Consider the following 15,284-nt stretch of genomic DNA (forward strand, 5'->3'; position numbering starts at 1 on the left):
CCAGCCTCAGAGCCATCTCTCCCTGCCTGTTCATACCTCCAGCTATTCAGCTATAGCATGCACATCACCCAAACACAAAATAACACAATCTCTGACAGTCTGCCCCCTCTATTGCAGAACAAGGTGGCATATAACTAAACAGTGCAAAGCACACAGAGAACACACAGAGTGAAAGCTGCTAATGGCGGGACCATGTACTTGGTCCCCACATTGCTTTCCATCTGCTTTCCTAACACCAATTTTCTCCTTCTGAATTCTTGTTTTCAGATGCCAATAACTTCCACCTACCCGGCCACAGCAACCCAAGGAAGGAGAGGGAGACAGCGCAGCACGAATGAAGAAGTCTTATTATTTGATCTGACACTTGCAGACATCAGCTCAGGTACGGGCAACTAGAGTTGGGATCAGCACATGGCGAGTCATCTGGGCACATGTGGCCTGCAGCCTGTCCAGGGGGAAAGGATGGCTTGTATGCTAGCTCACCAAGATGGGGGAGGGGGGTGAAGAGCGGCAGAAGCAGGATGTAGTCACTGACAAGTTCTGCTACAGAGGGCTTAGATAAGGATTTTGATCAGGAGGCATGCACATTGCGATAATGGGTGCTTTGACTGGCTTGCCAGACAGCCTCCTGTCACTGTGAAGGGCCTTGCATCAGAAGAGAGCTCCTTCACAGCTTTCCAGTCTATGTTGGACCCGAGCACACAGCAGTGGAAGTGGATGCTTGTGCGTCACAACAAAACAATACTTGGCCTCCACAGAGCTGAACCAGTGGTGCTAGAGAGATGTTTAGGCCCGAAGAGTCTTGTTTAAATGTCTATAATGCTGGAAGAATATTATATTCTTATCTTTCTTATGCTGCACTATTATAAAATCTTCATATTATTCAAAGAATATTGCAATTAACACAAGGGTACTTCTTGGTCCTTGATATATGTATAACCATACTTGTTGGCATGCAATTTGACAAGTTAATGTATTATAGGCTTTCAAATCACAAACCTTCTGTACTTGATCCCTTATGAAAATGACAGTTGGCTAATTCCAATAGCAGTGCCCCATCCAGATTTAATCTCCTGACAGCATGTTGCTGTGGTTATGGAATACTTTGGCAAATACAGACCAAGACAGTAAGAGAGGCGAACACATACCTTGCATCTGGAGTGGTCCCATTGGTTTCTTGCTGCAGGTAATTCTGGAAACATGTTCAGTTGGTGGGGGTTACAGAAAAGTACAGTAGATATTAGTTTTGTGTAGTGGTGGAGACTGTAGCTTCTCTGACTTCATGAAGTATTTTACTGATCCATCTCACCTCTCATCAGATAAAACAGAAACAGATTTGTCAGCTCAGTCAGTCAAAGAGCAACTTCATGCAGGAATGAAGTGATAGAAGCAAACCACTAGAACATATTTTCATATAAGATAAAAGCAAAAAACTGCGGATGCTGGAAATCGCAAACAAAAACAAAAATACCTGGAAAAACTCAGCAGGTCTGGCAGCATCTGTGGAAGGGAGCACAGTTAATGTTTCGAGTCTGCATGACTCTTCAACAGAACTGATGAAGAGTCATGTGGACTCAAAACGTTAACTGTGCTCCCTTCCACAGATGCTGCCAGACCTGCTGAGTTTTTCCAGAACATATTTTCAATTCAACGTAGTGAACATTAGAATTGGAAACAGTCTATGCTCTGATCCAAGTTCTGTCTTCAGCCAAAAGTCACCATATCAATTTGTAAATTGACAGTTTATACACATGTATCATAAAATTACAGTACATTAATCAAAATTTAAGCTCTTCAATTTAACCAGGCATCTCTCCTCAGTGCTGTGGCTGACAAACTCGCTTTCCATAATCACTCTTAATAGTAAAGAATGCTGTATTGATTTCTATGATCGCATTCTAAAGGACTGTGGAGTCAGGGAGAAGTTTCAGTTTCATTTCCATGCAAGTTTTACTCTTGGTTATTCATCTCCCTCAAGAGGGAGATAAGGTTATGATGAACCTTTATAGAACATTGGTTCAGCCTCAACTTGAGTATTGTCTCCAATTCTGAGCACTATACTTTAGGAAGGATGTGAAGGCTTTAGAGAGGGTGCAGAAGAGATTTATTAGAATAGTTCCAGGGATGAGGAATTTCAGTTATGTTCGAAGATTCTGGAAGCTAAGATTAACCTCACAGAAGGTTGAGAGGAGATTTGACAGAGATTTTCAAAATCATGAAGGGTCTAGGCAGAGTAGAGAGAAACTGTTCCCATTGGCAGGAAGGTCGAGAGCCAGAAGCACATATTTAAGGTGGTTGGCAAAAGAACCAAAGGCGATATGAGGAAAACCTTTTTTACATTGCAAGTAGTTAAGATCTGGAATGCACTGCCTCATAAGGTGGTGGAGGCAGATTCAATCGGGCTTTCAAAAGGGAATTGGCTAAATACCTGAAGGGGAAAAAAGTGCTGGGCTTGGGGAGTGTGACTAGGTAAACTGCTTTGCAAGGAGGTGGCACAGGCTTGAGGGGCTGAATAGCTTCCTTCCGTGCTGTAACCATTCTATGATTCTAAGAAACTACATAAGTTGGAGGTGAATCCACAACAGTGTAAAATGTGCACAAGTGGGTGGCAGGAGGGCCATTAGATTGAAGTGCCTTTCCTTGTTTCACGTTATTAATTTGGCTAGCAGTTTGGAATGATATTGCAATGGCTTCATTCTATGAATGTGGATATTCTTTGCAGTCAACTAATGCTGATTTGTTACAGATTTCCCATAAATCAACTGTCATTTTATTTAATTGCAGAAGGGTACTGCTAAAGAGGGCAAAATATATGAATCTGATACCTCTATCCACTGAATTAACAAAATGCCTAGAATGAACATACAAACAAGGAGCAGGAGTAGGCCATTCAGTCCCTCAAGCCTGCTCTGCCATTTAATAAGGTCATGGCTGATCTGATAGTAACCTGAAATTTGCATCCCACCTACCCCCAATAACCCATCACCCCCTTGCTTACCAAAAATCTATCCACCTCTGCCTTTAAAATATTCAAATATTCTGCCTTCACCACCTTTTCAGGAAGAGAATTCCAAAGACTGATAACCCTCTGAGTGAAAAAATTTCACCTCATCTCCATTTTAAATGGGCGGCCCCTTATTTTTAAACAGTGACCCCTAGTTCTAGATCCTTCCAAAAGAAGAAACATCCTCCCCACATCCGCCCTGTCAAGAACCCTCAGGATCTTATATGTTTCAATCAAGTCGCCTCTTACTCTTCTAAACACCAGCAGATACAAGCCTAGTCTGTCCAATCTTTCCTCATAAGACACTCCATCCATTCTCCAGGTATTAGACTGGTAAACCTTCTCTGAACTGCTTCCAATGCATTTATATCCTTCCTTAAATAAGATGACCAATACTGTACACAGTATTCCAAATGTGGTCTCACTAGTGCCCTGTACAACTGAAGCATAACCTCCCTACTTTTGTATTCAATTCCCCTCGCAATAAATGATAACATTCTATTAGCTTTCCTAATTACTTGCTGTATTTGCATATTAGCCTTTTGTGATTCGTGCACTAGGACACCCAGATCCCTCTGCACCTCAGAGCTCTGTAATCTCTCACCATTTAGATAATATGCTTCTCTTTTATTCTTCCTGCTAAAATAGATAATTTAACATTTTCCCACATTATACTCCATTTGCCAGATCTTTTCCCACTCACTTAACCTATCTATATCTTTTTGTAGCCTCCTTATGTTCTCTTCGCAACTTACTCTCCTACCTATCTTTGTGCCATCAGCAAATTTGGCAATCGTCCTTTCAATCCCTTCATCCAAGTCATTTATATAAATTGTAAACAGTTGAGGTCCCAGCACTGATCCTTGTGGCACACCACTCGTTACATCTTGTCAACCTGAAAAAGACCCATTTATGCCTACTCTCTGCTTCTTGTTGGCCAGTGAATCTGCTATCCATGCCAACGTTACTCCCTATACCACAAGCTTTTATTTTACGCAATAACCTTTGATGTGGCACTTTATCAAATACCTTCTGGAAATCTAAGTACACTACATCCACCAGTTCACCTTTATCCACAGCACAGGAATCTTGGATCCTGTATAATATTTCTGGTTCTGAATTACTTCCATGTTTTCTGCTCGCGCAGGAAACTGCCCTTTTCCGGGGCAAGCAGCGGCGCAATGGCCGAGGAATGCATAGCTGCAGGCGGTGTCATGGATGTTAACATTGCACTTCAGGAAGTGCTGGAAACTGCGTACATCCACGATGGCTTGTGTTGTAGCCTCCGGGAAGCTGTCAAGGATGCTGGACAAGCGACAGGCTCACTTGTGTCCTGGCAGGCAATTGCGATGATGCACAGTATGTTAAGTTGGTAGAGGCACTCTGTGCTGAGCATCAGATCAATCTGATTAAGGTTGATGACAACAAGAAACTTGGTGAATGGACTTGGCAAAAAAGACCAAGAAGGGAAACCTCGCAAGGTTGTAGGCTGTAGTTGAGTTGTTGTCAAGGATTATGGCAAAGACTCACAAGTCAAGGATGTCATTGACAACTATTTCAGAGGAAAGTGATATGTTTCATAAATAAAAACAAAAGCTAAAATAAAACATTCACAGATGTAGATCTATAATTAATGATGGAAGCATACAATATATAATAAACGATATTAAGATTGAATATTGCTGAAAAGAGAGACATGTTATTGAAGCTTTTTGTTTTGCCCTCATCAGGACAAATACAAGAATGCAAAATTTCATATGATCACAACAATTTATACTACAGGAAAAAATGGTGCAGATTGGTTGGCAAATCAACTCTGATTGGCCAAGGATTTAGATTAATTTCAGATATAGATTAATATTAAGATTTCTCACACAGGCAATGACCCACACCTTAGTTGAAATAAGCTATTCAGTAAACCCTGCTGATTTGCAAAGTGAGTCTGCGGCGAATGGAATTATAGAAGTTCAACTTTGTTATTTTATCGACAAACACTAAAAATATTGCATCTTAAGCCTCGACATTGATTTGGTTTCTTCCAGCAAGAGCAGTACAACTTTTAAAATCGACATGTCAAGATGGATTCTGTCTATCTGCAGAAAAGTGCTCCATCTTTGGATAAATCTCCAAGACAAGGCAGATACAAGTCGCCAAGAAGTATATGCTCATCAACCATACATATACCTCAAGAATCTGGCTATTTTTACTGAAAGAATACTCTGTCGGTCCCTTTACTTCTCATGAAGGCTATCCTTTTCTGGAATGTTGTGTCACCTTATTCGCTGTTCCTTTTGTTTGGATGCTGAGTCCACTGTTAAATGTAATTGTAAGCTCCTGGGACAACTGGGTACTGGTGGCTAGTGAGGTTAAGTATTTCAGTGTTCTGTTTCTTTAAATGTACAGAAAAAAGCCTTAAACAGTAAAACCTAACCTGAGATGTCAGAGTGTCAGAAACAAATTAACTCAGGTATACTGATAGATCGCTTTGTATATAGGGAAATCAGCAAGTCAAAGCTTCAATTATAGTAAATAGTCAGTGGAATTTATAAATGTAGCTTTCTCTGTATTGATGCAACATAATTATTCAAAAAACTCTTCAATTCAAACAAAGCGTTGCATTTTCTACCTTTTCAGATTGTGTGTCTGCCCAAAAATTCAATAAATGCTTTTCAAAAAGATTGTAATTCAGACCCAATTCAAGTTCAGCTGTAAGAAACGAACATATTTGAAAGTAAAATTAAGAAAATCATTGTACAGAACTTAAGTCCATTATGGCCGGAGGCACCAGCTTCCATTGATCTGTGACATGCCTTTCACTGCTCTGTGTGGACTAAACAATGGGAGATTTGGACCTCAGTTTTCATGGCAACAAGAGCTTCATTCATTTTGGGTGTATAAGCAAATTGGGATAGAAAAGGGGTTCCATTATATTATTTTAAACGTTGAATTACTTTGTGCTTTACTGCTACCTCTCATTTCTGGTAACGCTGTAAACACCAGCAGGGCCCAGCTATAAATTAGTCTTTGAGCTAAAATTATGCAGCATTCTTGAAGAATAATGCATCTGGGTTTTGCATTTTTCATTCAACATTATGGTACAATTCTTCAGCAAGCAAGAGACCAAGTAGTATATAGGTTAGTTACAACTGTCTAAAATCAAATTAAACGACTTTAGCTAATACAGAATTCAACATCCTTTTATGTCTGATAATTGTCTTCTGAGCTGCAGCTCTTTGCAAATCTAGGCTACAAGTTTCATGATTTTTTTAACTGCTAAAACACAGAATGCAATTTCCTTGTTTTGAATTAACAGTGCCAACTTTTAGCACAAATGACTTATCTAAGTACCCAACTGTTTCTGTTTAACTAACAGCCAATTTGAGAGACATTATCACTTGAGCAGATCTGTTAGTATTATGTAACATTTGACTATTTTTAACATGCAATCGGTAATTTAAAATTGATCGGGCATATCCAAGTAAAAGCACTATTCTTAAGCCTTGGACTGTCTATGTAAAAGCAGTTGGTTATCTTTTTAATTAGTTATCTTTTTAATCAGTTTTCTTTTTGATGTAATATTAAATAAATTCTGGCAGAGAGGAAACCACATTTAGTGCTAAACACCAGGTTTAGGAATAAGAATAAAGGCCATAAAAGCCTTTAATCCCAAATGAAACTTTAAAATATATAGAATATTGTAAAAGAGGGCAATAGAAATTTTTTAAAATATCTAATGATTCTGCACCAGAATATAAGGAAAATAAAGGAAAAAATAGTGATCTAGGATATTCTCAAACACTGAAAATCATGTCTGCAAGACAGTATTCCAGCTGTGAGTTTAATCACTGAAGGGCAGAGGAGATTTGTGGAATAAACAACATAACTTTTCCAATCCAGCCCACACTTCACAGCTGGGCCAAATGTCCTTTTCTTGCATTTCACTCATAGTATTCCTTGTTTTTCTTGTGCTACATGTCAAATTGAAGCCAGTGGAGTATTAAAAAACTTATAATGCAAACAACAGTGGAAAATCACAGGAGCAGCAAAGAGATATGTTTTATATAGATCCAGACCAAAATGTTAAAGATGGGTGTTTATGAAGATTAGGAGTGAATGGGCAAAAGTAGCATAATCAAGCCTTGACTGAAACCAGAGAGCAGTGCAAAAAAAAGAATTACAGCTGAAGAGTTCAAAAGGGAAATGGATTTTCCTATTTATTGGGATGATTTAAGTGCCAGTCAAATAATAGACCTATCCAGGAAAGAAGATTTACTGCAAGTTATTTTCATTGAAATTTCCAATAGCAACAATAGGAAACCACTTTTGGAAAATTGCTATGTACCACCTCGTTAAAGTAATCAAAGTGTGTATGGAAATATTTGAACAAAGAAAAAGGACACAAAAAACTTAATAACCCTGGTCAACTAAGTGATCCTGAAATAATTAGGAACAATTCAGGTCTTCTTCATGGGAAGAAACGTTTGTAGACTTTGGATTGGCTGCTTCTTAATAATAACTTAGACACAGATAACACGTGATGCTTCGTACAGGGCAGAAGGAAATATTTAGACACAAAAAATCAGATATTTGATTAAAAGGAACAGATTTAAAGATCATTTTAACAGTAAAAAATGTAATGCAAAGAAATTGAGGATAGGAAAGGAAAATTTGCTCAAGAATACCCAGGGTGTATTAGAAACAAGGGATATATCAAAGAGAGACTAGCTAATACAAGTATATGGTTCAAGAAAGGCACGAAGCAGGCTGAAAGAACTTCAGGCCAATTGTAATGATTTACAATTTATATAGCAGCTCTAACAGAGAAAAATGTCCCAAGATGCCTCAGAGAAATGTAATCAGATAAAATGAATCCCAAGCTGATGAAGAAAATATTTAGCTGTAGTCACTAATAACAGGTGGGTTTAAAGAAAAAAAAGTTAAAACACAGAAGAGGGATGTGGAGGAGCAGAGGGGTTAGGAAGAGTTAGGATACAGCTGTGAGGTGTGTGAATCATTAAAGTGAATTCTGTTTGGTTTGATTTATTTATTGTTTTTATAACTTGCTGTGCATTGTACAAAGTCATAAAATTGTACAAAAACTTTAGTTAGAAGTTTGTGCATCAATGATGTTTTTGTTGAATCTTTGGAAATAACTGTAGCAACAGAGTAATTTTAATTTTAACATTACTCATCCTTAAATCTTTCAATTCTTTGGTATTTTTTCTTTAATTTACAAATTGCATTATTCATCTCACTAGAAAATAAAAAGTCAACAGCGCAGAATTCGAAAGCATAATACCCATCTTTTGGGTTTTACAAGTGGCTTTAGAGGTTCAAAATGGCACAGCTCTAGTGTAAGTCACGCCAGCCGTCATGGTGAGTCAGCCAAGTATAGAGCAGGCAGATCACAATACCAGTTAATATTTAGCATTGATTTGACAACAGCATTGCTATTTTGAAGCTCCAGCTAATGACGTTATGTAATCACCCACAGCTGAACACGTTCAACAGCAGGAAGGCCATTCGCTCAGCAGTGCTATTTAATGGGATAATCAACTAACTTCAGTTTAATTGCTGATTGATTTCCACTGGCTGTTGCTACAACGATTCAAATGTTCGATGCTTTCTAGACTTCTTTAAAGTTGCTAAATTCTAGAGGAGTGGTGTGTTAGGTGCTGAAGGAGTTGGCCCTGACTTCAAGGCTTCTGCATAAACTAGTTCTCCCAGATACGGCTGCACTAGTAAGCATTTCTCTTAGAATACAGCATGACTGGCAGAAAGTGCACAGAGGATGGCATGGTGCTAGAGGAGGGAGGAGGGGTGGGAAGGGAAGAAGGAACGGGAGGCTGCATTTCCTGCATTCAGGAAGGAATGAGATGTGTACACTTCATTAAGGATGACGTCACTGAAATCTGCAGTCACATTTGCGACTTCAGAGCAGGGTAAAGGCCACGTTGCCAATGGCTATGAAGGCAACCATTGTGATGAACTTCTATGCTGGTCCTTCCAGGCTGGAGCTGGAGATATTTGCAACATCTCGCAGTTTGCCAACAACTATTGTGTAAGGGAGATCACAGAAACTCCTTATTCAAAGGGAGCTGACATTTCATGTTCGTTTGCCAGAAAGCAACAAGCAGAACATGTCAACTCTAAGATGTATTGCAACCAAAAGGATTGCACTCTTTATCGTTCCAAAGTTCTGATGAAGAGTCATATTGGACTCAAAACATTAACGTTGTTTCTCTCTCCACAGATGCTGCCAGACTTGCTGAGTTTTTGCAGCACTTTCTGTTTTTATTCCATTCCCTCCGCCTAGCTAGCGTGATTATAGGCAGCAAATTATGCAGGTCAATGTCTGATATTCTGGCAGTAGTCACAATGCCTCAATTCTTTGGTAGTCCATCGTGCCATCTGCATTTGAGCCACAACAGCAAACCAAATTGTGGCTACTGGGTGACAAGGGTTATCTGCTGATGACATAGCCAATGACTAGTGCACAATCCACGCAAAGGTGGGCATTGTGTGTGCAGCATTTATACAACAAAAGCCATGTTACTACATATGAACATACGAAATAGGAGAAGTAGGCCATTCGGCCCCTCGAGCCTACTCCAACATTCAATAAATCATGGCTGATCTGTTTGTGTTTCAAGTTCCACATTCCCATCTACCCCCCAATAACCTTGGATTCCCTTGCCCAACAAGAATCTATCTACCGCTGCCTTAAAAATATTTAGTGACCCCACCTCCACCGCCTTCTGAGGCAGAGAGTTCCAAAGTCACACAACCCTCAAAGAGAAAATATTTTCCCCTCATCTCTGCCCTATAAGGGTGACCCCTAATTTTAAAACAGTACTCCCTAGTTCTGGACTAAGAGGAAACATCTTTTCCACATCCATCTTGTCAAGACAATTCAGGATCTTATATACTTCAATCAAGTCACCCCTCACTCTTCTAAACTCCAGTGGAAACATGCCCAGCCTGTCCAACCTATCCTCATAAGACAACCCACTCATTCCAGGTATCAATCTAGTAAACCTCCTCTGAACCGCCTCTAACGCATTTACATCCTTCCTTAAATAAGGAGACCAGAACTGCACACAGTATTCAAGATGTGGTCTCACTAATGTCCTGTATAACTGAAGCATAACATTCTTAGTTTTATTTTTAATTCCTAATGTAATAAAGGACAGTATTCCATTAGCCTTCTTGATTGCTTGCTGTACCTGCATACTAACTTTTTCTGACTCACGCGCAAGAACACCTGGATCCCTCTGCACCATGAAATTCTGCAGTCGTTCTATGTTTAAATAGTATTCTGCTTTTTTATTCTCCCTGACAAAGTGAACAATTTCACGTTGTCCTACATTATACTCCATCTGCCAGATTTTTGCCCACTTACTCAACTAATCTATATCCATCTGCAAACTCCTTAAGTCTTCTTCACAACATACTTTCCTACCTATCTTTGTGTCATCTGTAAATTTAGCTACCATGCCTTCCCTCTCCTCATCTAAGTCATTAATGTAAATTGTAAAAAGTTGAGGCCCCAGCACAGACCCTGCAGGACTCCACTTGCCATATCCTACCAATTAGACAAAGACCCATTTATCCATACTCTCTGTTTTCTTCCAGCCAGCCACTCTTCTATCAGGCTAATGAGCTACCCCACACACTATGTGCTTTTTTCTGAAATAATCTTTGATATGGCACCTTATCAAATGCTTTCTGGAAATCCAAGTACAGTACGTCTACAGGCTCCCCTCTATCCACCGCACATGTTACTCCTTCAAAGAGCTCCAATAAATTGGTTAAACATGATTTCTCTTTCCTAAAACCATGCTGACTTTTTCCAATTACCTTGAGCTTTTCTAAGTGTCCAGCTATAACCTCTTTAATGATCAACTCTAACTCCTTCCCCACGACAGAAGTCAAGCTAACTGGCCTATAGTTTTGTGTCTTCCTCCCTTCTTGAATAGAGAGCTTATATTTACTACTTTCTAGTCTGATGGAATCTTTCCAGAATCTAGGGAATCTTGGAAAATTAACACCAACGCACCTACTACCTCATTAGCCACCTCTTTTAAGACCCTAGGATGAAACCCATCTGGACCCAGAGATTTGTCAGCCTGAAGCTCCATCAGTTTGCCCAGTACTGCTTCCCTAGTGATTGTTATTTCACCAAGTTCCTCTCTCCCCTCCACCTCCCAATTTAGATGAAATGCGATAAAGCAGAACACTGGCATGCTGAAACAAGGCTTCCGTTGCCTGAGGCGCTCTGGAGGAGCCTTGCAGTACTTGGCAGAGCAGTTGTCAAGATTCACTGTGGTCCGCTGCATGCTGCACAATCTCATCATGAGAGCACAGCCTTGGCCACCAGCGATACGACAGGAAGCAGGAAGATGAGGAAGGGAAGAGACATCTAGAAATCCTTTTTCAAGCTGGCTATGCGTGAACAACTCACCCAACTCCAATCCCAGTAAACACTACCCCAATTCCCTGTTTACGAACAGTGCCAAATCTTACCTTCCGTCTGCTGCTGACCACCATCTGCTTGGTCACAGTGCAAAAATAAAAACCAACACAAAATAAACATTCCAAAGCAAATTTAGAAATCAAATCATTTCCTATTGCAAACAAAAGTTAACTGATTACTCCCTTAATATAAAAGCAAAATACTGCGGAAGCTGGAAATCTGAAATAAAAACAGAAAATGCTGGAAAAACTCAGCAGGTCTGGCAGCATCTGTGAAGAGGGGAATAAAGTTAACGTTTCAAGTCTGTATGACTCTTCTTCAGAGCTAAAGAGAAGTAGAAATGTGCTGTAGTTTATACAGTTTAAGGAGGGGTGGGGGGTTGCTGCAGCAGATGAAGCTGAATAGAAGGTCAGGGATAGGTGGGGGCTATGGAGAGATTGACAAAGAGGTCATGGACACAAGACAAAGGAAGTGTTACTGGTAGTGGTGAAGACTAAAGAAGGTGCTGATAGTGACATAAAGGTAAGAAAGCAGAATGCATTACCAGCAGAACAAGGGTCAGCACTCTGTGAAAGAACAACATAGAAACAAGTGACACATGGTCCTGTGAGGGTGGGAGTGTCTGTCTTTGGTTTGGCCTTGTCTGTCCTAGTGCTCCTACACAGTACTAATCCAGTGACTACAGAATGGCTGGTGGAAGGCTACTGTCTTTTAAGTGGCTGTGGTGGGGTGTGGGTGGGATGACTCTGCAGGATGCCTTCGAGCAGCTCTGGCCTTAGAGGGCTGGATTGGATGCACCACTTCAGAATGACTGGTTTTCGGTTAACAGGTGGGATTCTGGTGGAAGGGCAGTGTTGGGAGCACAAATGCTGTCATTCTGAGAGATGACAGCAGGTTCATACTCCATAGAGGCACTACTGCTTCCCTGGGGTGGTGCCTCAGCGCTCCCAAACGATTGCTAGAAGAGATTGCTGGACTGCTGTGATACCCCAATAGCCCCTATGAACACTAGTATCTGCAGACATGGGAGCAAGCTATCCTTGCATGACAGAAATCTGAGCTTCCATTGCAACACTCAGATATTGGGTGGCTTCAGCCTGTACTGCAATGGAAGCTGATTCATCAACCCTCAAATGTTGGATCCACAAGTGCGCTGATCGAGTTGACTGCCTCTTCCGCACTGGAAAGGACAGGCTCCAAGCTCTATACAAAGTTGGTGCTGGACTCCTCCCTTTTCATTGACATAGCATGCAGACTTTCTATAAAGTCGACCAATGGACCAAACATTTATTTGTGCAAACTCATCAGCCTTCTTATAGAATCTGCACCAAAGCGTGCATCTGTATCCTCTGCAGAAATTGTGCGCAGCCTCACCCTCCGGTAAGTTGGCACCTGACCTGGCTGCAGGCCAATTGTGCCCAACATGTGCAAATCTTGCCTCTAAACTATCTTCTAAATTAAGTGCAGTCTCAGTATTTGGACTGGTGGGTATGAGGGTGAGCCTAAGTAATGGTGTTTCTTCATTATCAGTCTGCTTTTGCACCACTGCCTGACCAGTTCTTGATATCGGAAAGAAGAAAAGCACAAGTGTAGGGTTGTGGTGAGGGGAGGGGCTGAAAGTAAGATGTGCATGCAAAGATTGTGGGATGAGAAGGAAGTAGGAAGGGAGGAGGATAAAGTATGAGGATACTGTCTTCTTTCATTTCAACCACACTACTGGCCACTAACTCAGCAACATCTGCTCCAATGATGGCCAGCACCGCCACCTCCATGAAGATAAGGACATGCAGCAGTGCCTGATCCCTACTGGTTAGCACCCGCTTCCTCTAGTTATATGCTGCCTTGTTCTGAAAGAGAGGAGGAAGTGTGTCAAACTGATGGAGTACTGTGGCTGTCATAGTTGAATAGCTGGCAGTGTGTACAAGCTGTGAGATATGGCTGTGAAAGCTGCAGCAGTGCTAAGTGTGCAAGGGTGAGGGGTGATCTGAAACTACGAATGTGAGGTATGATAGAGACTGTTGGTAAGTGAGTGGTGCACTGAAGCTAATGGCACAGTATGAATATGACATTTGAAGATACATTCACTGACACAGACCACTCATGTGAGTTCTTTGAAATTTTTCTAGCACTGCATCCAGGTCAGTGGAGCTATATGAACCACATTGGCCACCAGTTATCCAGTTGCACTGCTTTCTGAGAATTTGTCTGGAAGTCCTCTGTGGATACAGTTCATCTCTCTTCCTCTGCACCTCATTGACTAAGACCTTCAGTGCAATGTTGGAAGATCTTGGAGCCTTCTCTCTCTCTCACGTCATGCCATTCTTTTGTCTTTCCTGGGTAAGAATTAGTTATGGAATGACTTCCAGCACCTGCTCCAGCCACAATGTACTTCCCCTTTAAGAAGCGCAGGCAGACTTTAATTAGTGTAGGCTAGCTTTGAATGGTGCACAAACTTTGGTCTCCTGCTGAGGCATACAGCCACTCAGAAGCATGGCTAGCACTAGCTGCACAGTGCTGAATGTAGCATCGCCCCCTCTCCCATCAAAAATTTAATCAGAGTTATGTGTTACTGACAGGCTCAACTATGGTAAATGCAACAACATTTGCAAATAGTGGGCAAATGTCACATGCTCAAACGTAATGTGACTAAGCACCAGAGGGGTGGTGTCATGTGATGAAATAACAAGATCAAATCTCCAGGAAAATATCAAACCAGAGTTGGCAACAAGCACCAGGGTCAGAGTAATGAGTGTTTGGGGGTTGGAGGGTACAGTTGTAGGGCTGAAAGAGGTTACAGAGATAAAGAGGGAGGGGACCATGTTGAAATTTTAAACAAGGATGAGAATATTAAATTGTAGATTTGGGGATCAGGAACCAATGTATGTCAGCAAGGACTGGGGTGATAAGTGAGTGGGTCTTGGTGCAAGATAAGATGTGGGTAGAGTTTTGAATGTGTTAAAATTTTGAGTGATGAGGATGGGGAGCCAGCTGGGAAAGAGTTGGAATAGCTGAGTCTGAAGGTGACAAAGGCTGACTGGCAGTTTCAGCACCAAAACAGTCAAGGTAGGTGATATTATGGAAGGAAGCAGTTTTTATGATGGAGAGGATATGGTGCCATAAGCTTAGCTGTGGGTTGAATAGAATGCTTAGGTTGCAAACAGTTTGCTTCCACCTGACACAGTGGCCAGAGAAGGGGATGAAATCAACGGCGAGGTTATGGAGTTTAAGCTGAATCCAAGAGATGGCTTTGGTCTTTCCAATGTTTACCTGATAATTTTCATTGCACTGAAATCTGTTAGAAAGACTGCACTTTATGGGCAGAATTTAATGTCCTCTGTGCCAACTGAGGCCCTTAAGTGAGTAATTAATTTAATGTCAGTCTCTGATTGGCCGGCAGCTCTAGGTCCACAATTCTGGGGAAGGCCTGCCGCTGGCCACTTGAGTGCCTGATTGACACTTAATACGACTTTGCAGCTGGCGAGTGAGATTGCCGTCACCTGGATTAAATTCCGCCGTATGTTGCAAACTGGGTAGCAATTGTCTACAAAATAATAAAAAACATTTATAATTGAGCATTTCTCCAAATCAGACCATATTGATCCACAAGAGTGCCCTTAGGATCAGCCTTAGCAATGTAAAGAGGACTCAATGATGAAATTTTGATCTAAATATTGTAAATGGAAATAAGGATAACAATTACTTGCAGAGGCAACTATTAGTATGCGAGATCAATCCAAAGACTTGAAACTTAAAAATCAATCAAGAGATAACTTTGATCACAGATATGAAATGATGCTGCGAATG

At 41.0% G+C, this 15,284-nt stretch overlaps 1 pseudogene; it reads left to right on the plus strand.

The window, feature by feature from the left end:
* The first annotated feature begins 4,144 nt into the window (after window positions 1–4,144).
* Window positions 4,145–4,575, plus strand: LOC144686269 (small ribosomal subunit protein eS12 pseudogene; annotated as a pseudogene).
* Window positions 4,576–15,284: the final 10,709 nt, after the last annotated feature.

This window comes from Cetorhinus maximus, chromosome 11 (assembly GCF_964194155.1).
Source record: "Cetorhinus maximus chromosome 11, sCetMax3.hap1.1, whole genome shotgun sequence".
Taxonomy (NCBI): Eukaryota; Metazoa; Chordata; class Chondrichthyes; order Lamniformes; family Cetorhinidae; genus Cetorhinus; species Cetorhinus maximus.